This window comes from Enhydra lutris, unplaced genomic scaffold, assembly GCF_002288905.1.
Source record: "Enhydra lutris kenyoni isolate GAN:26980312 unplaced genomic scaffold, ASM228890v2 scaffoldscaffold76, whole genome shotgun sequence".
In the NCBI taxonomy this organism is placed as follows: domain Eukaryota; kingdom Metazoa; phylum Chordata; class Mammalia; order Carnivora; family Mustelidae; genus Enhydra; species Enhydra lutris.
The window spans coordinates 1,900,677-1,909,080 of record NW_019154160.1 but is presented as its reverse complement, the minus strand read 5'-3'; positions in this window follow the sequence as shown (position 1 = coordinate 1,909,080).

Here is an 8,404-nt window from a genome sequence, read left to right as displayed (position 1 = left end):
CTTTGTTTTCCTCCCTCCCTCCTTCCCTTCCTTTCTTCCTTCCTTCCTTCTGAAGATTTATTTATTTATTTGAGAGATAGAAAGAGAGCATGCACACACACCTGAAGGGGGAGGGGCAGCAGGAGTGGGAGAGAGAATCTCCAGCAGATTTCCCACTGAGCTTGGACCCTGATGTGGGGCCTCCATCTCATGATCCTGAGATCACGACCTCAGCTGAAATCAAGAGTCAGATACTCAACTGACTGAGCCACCTAGGCACCCTCCTTTTTTTTTTTTTTTCCTATGTAGGTATTTATTTCTCTTAACTCTATAACAATACTTCCTCTATGAATCACTAAGGAATTATTACCCAAAAAGGGAAAAGAGTTGAATAGATTTCAAAATAAATGTGATTTATCTGCTGAAATTGATAAAAATAGAGCTAGGTTTTGAGTTTTCCATGATCAGAAAAGGCTTCTTTGGGAAGGCATGAGATCTTGGACACAGGGATATTTAAGAAGAGACTAGATTTCTCCCTTTCAGAGATGCCATGGAAGAGGTTTCTCACTGGAAATAGAGCAGGAGTAGCTGCCCACTTAAGTCTTTCTAGAAAACCTAAATTTATTTAATTGTGAGGAATCTTACCTTGATTACCTGTGTGTATAGAGGCAAAGTCACAAAGTATGTAATAGTTAAGGAACTTATATTTGTGGGCTTTGTTTTTGAAATCAGTTTTCTGCACCTAGTCTCTGTTTGTTAAAACTGGAACTGGTTTAATTCCCAGAGTCCACAAGTGGATCAGAGTTGACAGTATATGCTGGGTGGTAGGCATGAATCAGCCTAGGATTTAAAATCTGAAGTAGATATTTCACAGAATAGGTAAAGTGCATGTCTGGGTGATAAGTGATCTATTAGGAATGGAAGGAGGGGCATATTAAATTTTTTTAAAATTAATTTGAGCCACGGGTTTATTTGTATTTAATTTGTCATATGGGAAGTAATCACTTCCTCCTCAGATTCTTACAGAGCTTTGTGTCTAACTTAAATACCCTGCGCTTTTTGTTTTTTATTTTGATCATTTGTGTATGAATCTTGTGTTCCGCTTTGCAATTCCTTGGGGCATAGCTTTCAGCTTTATATCATGCAGAGTACCTGAAATATAGAAAAGGTACAAGTGGGGTCACCTGGGTGGCTCAGTCAGTTAAGCATCCAACTCTTGATTTTGGCTCAGGTCATGATCTCAGGGTCATGGGATTGAGCCCCCCGTTGGGCTCCATACTCAGTGGGGGTCTCCTTAAGATTCTCTCCCTCCCCTGCCCCTCCCCTACTTGTGGATGCTCTCTGTCTCTCTAGATAAATCAATTTTTAAAAAAAGCTTAAAAAATCCAAGTGAGTTACGTTTTTCCTGAAACTGACTTTTTTTTTTTTTAATGATGAAACAAAGATATCAAATGCAGGAGCTATACAGCTAAGAGGAAATACAGAGCCAAGTGAAAGGTGAGAGGAGAATCATTGAAAATTTGTGCTAGTACACTGTATTAGTCAAGGTAAGCAAGTCAAGACAATGCTTCTCTGTTGTAGTAACAAAGAAACTTGGAAATGCCAATGGCTTAGTGTACCTAAAGAGTATATTTTTATTTTTTTATTTTTTTTAAGATTTTATTTATTTATTTGACAGAGATCACAAGTAGGCAGAGAGGCAGGCAGAGAGAGAGGGGGAAGCAGACCCCCTGCTGAGCAGAGAGCCCAATGCGGGGCTCGATCCCAGGACCCCGAGATCATGGCCCGAGCCAAAGGCAGAGGCTCAACCCACTGAGCCACCCAGGTGCCCCGTATATTTTTATTTTTTAATACAATTAAAGTTTTCCTTTTTGCTCATAAAATGTCCAAAAGGGATAATCCTGGTTGGGTGGCTCTCCAAGATAGCTGTCCTTCAAGTGGAGACTCAGGGACCCATGATCCTTCTAACCTAATGACATCATCATTCCCTAGCCCCAAAGTATTGGGAGAACATGCAAAGTATTTCTCAAGAAGTTTTAGGGGGCAAGTCTGGAAGTTGTGCACGTAACTTCTACCCACATTCCACAGGCAAGAGTGTGGCAGATGGTCTCACTTTTAAGCGGGGCTGAGCTATGAAACCCTTAGATATGCCCAGGTTAAGGCATCTAGAATAGATGAGGTAGGGTTGGCACACACAAAGCACTGATTGCTGTGGTCCAACCCTGACCCCTTTCCTTCAAATTAACCCAGGAACCAAGGAAAGCCAGCTGAAGAAAATGAATCTTAATGTATCAAAGTGTAACTTGATAAATATGTTAGGTTTGATATGGGGGCATGGCTGCTTTAAAAAAGAAAAATAAATAGGGGTGCCTGGGTTGTTCAGTTGGTTAAACATCTGAATCTTGGTTTTGGCTCAGGTCGTGACCTCAGGGTCATGAGATCGAGCCCCACATCAGGCTCCATGCTCAGTGGGGAGTCTGCTTCATGATTCTCTCCCTTTCCCTCTACTCCTCCCACTTGTGTGTCCACATACTCTCTCTCTTTCAAATAAATATTTTTAAAAAAGGAAAATAAGTAAACATCTATAAAAATATGTATCAGGAAGACATTGACATTTAGGTAGGAGCTAGCAGGTCTTGGCAGAGCAACAGTTTCACTGCAACAATTTAAAAAGCCAGGTAAATAATATTTGTAAAGGTATCAGAGAGCTGTGGAAGGAGCAATGATTAGGTGAAGTTATATTCTTGAAGGACAAAACTATTTTATGGTAAGCTGATGGTCACCAACTGTGTTTCCCTCAGGCATATTAGCCAGTTCTGGGTACAAGCTGAAGATTGAAAATGGCCTTGGGAAGAGAGTGTTTGCCAAAAAATCAGTGAAGTCAGCAAAGCTTTTAGTGACTGTAAAGAGCTAAAGGACAAACTGAAAACCTGAAGAACCCAAGTTTTTTTGTGAAATGTTTGCTGAGTTCTGAGTTGCATGGGAAGCTGGGGAGCCAGCTCAACAGCTTCTAAAAGCAGAAGGAGCCCTAACATATAGTCTCTTGGAGATTAAGCCACAAAGTTTCACCAGGAGAAGGGGCTTGCCTGAAGAACATCAACAATTTCTCTCTTAAGATATTTAGTAGTTTTAAAAACTGGGTGGTGGGAAGCTGGAGACCTGTGTTGAATCTAGGAAAGGAAGAGGTGGATTTCCTCCAGTCTTTTAGAACTCAGGAGATTAATTCTTGCCAGCTTCCAGTCAAGAGTCTGGGAAGACTTTGCCCAAGGAAAAAGGGCAAAACAGTGGTGAAACCTATTAATATTGCAACCTAATCCCAAATTAGTTTAATTTCTGATTGAGTTATGGTGATTAATTCCTCACTCTCTCTACTTAAGAAGGAAAACTTTCTCTAGTGGGAAATGTGTTCATCTGGAGGCTCTATAATGTTTCAAAAAGCAATGTCTGGAATACAGTAAAAATTACCAGATGTGCGTAAGCAAGAAAATATGATTGACAATCAGGAGGAAAAATAGGCAATAGACACATATTCATAGAGGACCCCCATATTGGAACTAATCTAATATGTTAAAGAATCACCAGATAAACTGTTTAAATATGTTTGAATGCTGTCCATACATAGGAGTTTCTTACTGAAGGATCTGGAGAGAAGCCTGGAAATTAGTATTCTTTTAAATGCTTCCACGTGGTTTTGAGACATACCTGTTTTTAAAGGGTGTAGTTCACTGATCATCTATGTCAGCCTCATCAAGGATGTTCATTAAAATGCAGATTCCCAGGCTTACTGGGAGGAAAACATCTCACTATGAATAAAATATGAGAGTCTGCATTTTTTCTTCTAGTTTTATTGAGATGCAGTTGACATAAAACATTATAAAAGGTGCACAGTATAATAACATGATATATGTATATCTTGCAAAATTTAGATCATAATTCCATACAATTACAAAAAAAAAGTATTTCCTTGTGATGACAACCTTTACAATTTACTCTTTTAGCAACTTTCTAATATTCCATACAGCATTGTTACCTGTAGTCATCCGGCTGTAATTACATCCCCAGTTCTTATAACTGGAAGTTTGTACCTTTTGACCATCTTCACGCAATTGCCACAACCCCCTCTCCTCCCCCCACCTCCGGCAGCCACAGATCTGATCTCTTTTTCTATGAGTTTGGTTTTTTAAGTTTTTACATGTAAGTGAGACCATACAGGTTTGGTTTTCTCTATTTGACTTATTTCACTTAGCATAATGCCCTCAGGTTTCATCCGCATTGCTGTAAATGACAGGATCTCCTTCCTTTTTTATAGCTGAATAATATTCCTGTGTGTACGTTTGTGTGTGTGTGTGTGTGTTTGACATTTTATTTATCCATTCATCTCTTTCATCTCTCGACAGACACTTAGGCAATTTCTATGTCTTGGTCATATGCGACAATAAACATGGGGGTACAGATATTTCTTTGTCATGGTAATTTCATTTCTTTCAAATACATATCCAGAAGTGGAGTTGCTGACCATATGAGAGTTCTGGTTTTAAAAAATTTTTGAGGTGGGTGTGCCTGGTGGGTCAGTGGGTTAAGCCTCTGCCTTCGGCTCAGATCATGATTTCAGGGTCCTGAGATGGAGCCCTGAATCGGGCTCTCTGTTCAGTGGGGAGCCTGCTTCCCTCCCCCCAACCCCTGCCTGCCATTCTGTTTACTTGTGATCTCTCTCTCTCTCTGTCAAATAAATAAAATCTTTTAAAAAAAATTAAAAAAAACTTTTGAGGAACCTCCATACCGTTTTCAATAGTGGTTACACCAGTTTCCTACTAACAGTGCAAAAGTGTTCCGTTTCTCCACATCCATGCTAGCATTTGTTATCTCTTGTCTTTTTTAGAATAGTCATTCTGACAGGTGTGAAGTCAGTGTGGTTTTGGTTTACATCTCCCTGATGAGTAGTGATACTGAGCATCTTCTCATGTATGTGTTAGCCATTTGAATATCTTCTTTGGAAAAATGTTTATTCAGGTTCTTTGCCCATTTTTAACTGGGTTTTTTTTTCTGTTGAGTTGTATGCATTATTTATATATTTTGGATATTAACCCCTTATTAGAGATATGATTTGCAAATACCTTCTTCCATTCCATAGGTTGTCTTTTTATTTTGTTGGTTGTTTCTTTTACAGTGCAGAAGCTTTTTACTTTATCATTCCACTTGTTTATTTTTTTATTTTGCTGCTTGTCCTTTAGGTGTTGTATCCAAAAAATCATTGCCAGGATCCACGACAAGAAGCTTTTTTCTCTGTGTTTTCTCCTAAGAGTTTTGTGGTTCTAAGTCTTTCAGTTAAGTCTTTAAATCCATTGGCACCTGGAGACAATTCTGAAAAATTATACATTTTTGGAACCACCAGTATAGAGATTTTGGGGGGAAGGGGGGAATATTTTCACTGGTGTTTTTTGTGATTCTGGGTGTTCTCAAATATCCCAAACAGAACATGTATCAGGATCTCACTTTCATGCTTGGAGGAGCCAAAATTCCTTTATACACTGCTTTGTAAGTGATGTATGGCAACTGACCTAAGCCAGTAAATTCATGCACAGCCCTTGGGCTCTTCAGGTGGCTGGTGTCAGTGAATGAATTTTTTACATAAATAAATAGGAAAGTAGTAAGCCATATCTTAACCATCAGATTATGAAAAAAAAAAAACAATTTACATCAGATTACAACATACATGCACACAATTATTAAACCAGTGACATTTGTTAGCATGTGTGCAGAAAAAAATTATATAGTCTGTTCTCCAAGTTGGACAAAGTTTGAAGCACTGGGTGGCTCAGTAGGTTAAGCATCTGCATTCAGCTCAGGTCATGATCTCAGGGTCCTGGGATCCAGCACCACGTGGGGCTCCTTGCTCAGCAGAAAGTCTGCTTCTCCCTCTTCCTCTCCCTCTGCCCCTCCCCCAGCCCATGTATGGGCTCTCTCTCTCCTCTCAAATAAATAAAACCTTAAAAAAAAAAGTTTCAGCATTCTCTTTTTTTAGGTGCTTTGACCACACCTAACACTCACTCCAGGGAGAAGGATGCTATTCTAGAGCAGGATTCCATTACCTTATAGTTACCATTGGGCAACTCTAAATCCTTATACCCCTTGGCTGGAAGAAGCATGGCAAACTTTGGATACCATCTCTAAGGATGAATGTTTATTGGTTCACAGCCTTGGGCGTTCCCTGGGTGAAATCTGAAACTGATCCCTGTATACAGAGAGTAATGAGAGACTGGAGAAGGAGGCAGACTGCTCCAGATTGGTAGGTGGCGAGTTTACTGAGCAAGGGAACTTACATAGGAGGCCTGTCTTGGGCAGCCACGAGATGAGTAAATCTCTGCATCCGCCCCTCAGAATCTTAAAAGTTTATACGGAGGCCTTAACTGGGTTCAGTAATACTGTCCACACGGTCTCAACACCCTACTCTGTCAGACTGCCTGCTTGGAACAGCTCCCACTGAAGGTCGCAAGTGGGTAGAACGTACATTCGAGAACAGGGGAACTGCCTGCCTCAAGCTCACAGGTCCACTGGCGCTCACATTGTCTTTTTTTTTTTTTTAAGATTTTATTCATTTATTTGACAGAGAGATCACAAGTAGACAGAGAGGCAGGCAGAGAGAGAGAGGGGGGAACAGGCTCCCTGCTGAGTGGAAAGCCCGATGTGGGGCTCGATCTCAGGACCCTGAGATCATGACCTGGGCCGAAGGCAGAGACTCAACCCACTGAGCCACCCAGGTGCCCCGCTCACATTATCTTAATGACCTCCGCCAGCAAGGTTCCAAATCCTGTATAAGAGGGATCTTTGAAATACTCTATCTGATCCACCTGTCTCGAATTCCAAGCTTTCCCCCATGGGAGCCCATTCCTAACCCTTATCATGCCATCCAACAGGCAAGTCATTTCACCAGTCATAACCCATTTGTGCTGTTTACCGTGCCCCAAAGCAGAGCTTCAGGCGTTGGGTGATGTGGGTGATAGGAGGGCCTGCAGTGGCTGTCTCTGGATGTGGACTTCCGTGGGTAACGCTGGCTCACCCCCACCCCTGATTGGAAGGGTAGGTTGCTGGTCCCAGCGTGGACAAGGGACTGCACCTGTAGTATCACACGGCCCCTGCAGAAGTATAAATATCATTTATAGACCTTGGACCAAGATTTTTTTTTTTTTAAGATTTTATTTATTTATTTGACAGAGAGAGATCACAAGTAGACAGAGAGGCAGGCAGAGAGAGAGAGAGAGAGAGAGAGAGAGAGAGAGAGAAGCAGGCTCCCTGCTGAGTAGAGAGCCCGATGCGGGACTCGATCCCAGGACCCTGAGATCATGACCTGAGCCGAAGGCAGCGGCTTAACCCACTGAGCCACCCAGGCGCCCCAGACCTTGGACCAAGATTTAAAGAGGACTGCCCGTGGAGGCGAGAGTACTCGGTGAGATGGGGGCAGTGTTTGCAACGGCTAACGAAGTCGCCATCCCAACCCTCTGACTTGTCACAGCAATGACTACATCTGACAGAGGTAAACATTATGGAAGTGACAATAATTGTCCTGGCTAATATTTATTGAGCACTAAAGCTTGTGCTGATTTTTTTTTTTTTAGAGAGACTTTAAAGATTTGAGAAAGAGAGAGAGAAAGAGAGCATGCCTGGTGCGTGCACAGCAGGGAGAAGGGAAGGGGAGGGGGAGAGGGAGAGGGAAAAGCAGGCTCCCCGCTGAGCAGGGACCCAGACACAGGGCTCGATCCCAGGACCCCGGGATTATGACCTGAGCTGAAGGCAGTCGCTTGAGTGACTGAGCCACCCAGGTGCCCCATAAATCCTGTGCTAAGTTCCTAATGTACTTGAACTTATTTAATCTTTATAATAACTATTTGAGGGTGTTGTGGAAAAAAGGAGGCTTAGAGAAGTTAAGGAAGTTTCCCAAGACTGACTAACCGATGAGTGGAAAATCAAGCAGTTAAGCCATTTTATCAGACTCCAAACCGCAGGCTCTTTATTTAAAAGGGGAGGGGGGCAGGTGAGTGGCTTAGCAGCTGCACATGTGAGCATTATGTAGAGATTTTAGGCAGCAGGAACGCAGATATGAGTCAGCAGTTTTGATGTGGCTGTCAAAAAAAAAAAAAAAAAAAAAAAAGATTCAACCTGTAGCTCCATCACTAATAATAGCTCAAGTCTATTAAGTATTGGCCCTGGCCATGTGTGAGGCCCTGTTCTAAGTACTTTACATGTATTGACTCCTTCTGTCTTCCCAACAATCTCACAAGGGTCGTCTTTTTATACAGATACAGGAACGGGAGCTCAGGAAGGTTAAAAATCTTGCCTGGAATTACAACAGCCAGAATGTGATGAAGACATGGAGGAGCGGCTTCTGTCCTCTCCTCTGACTCTGCCTAGACCTTCCCTCAGGTTCAGT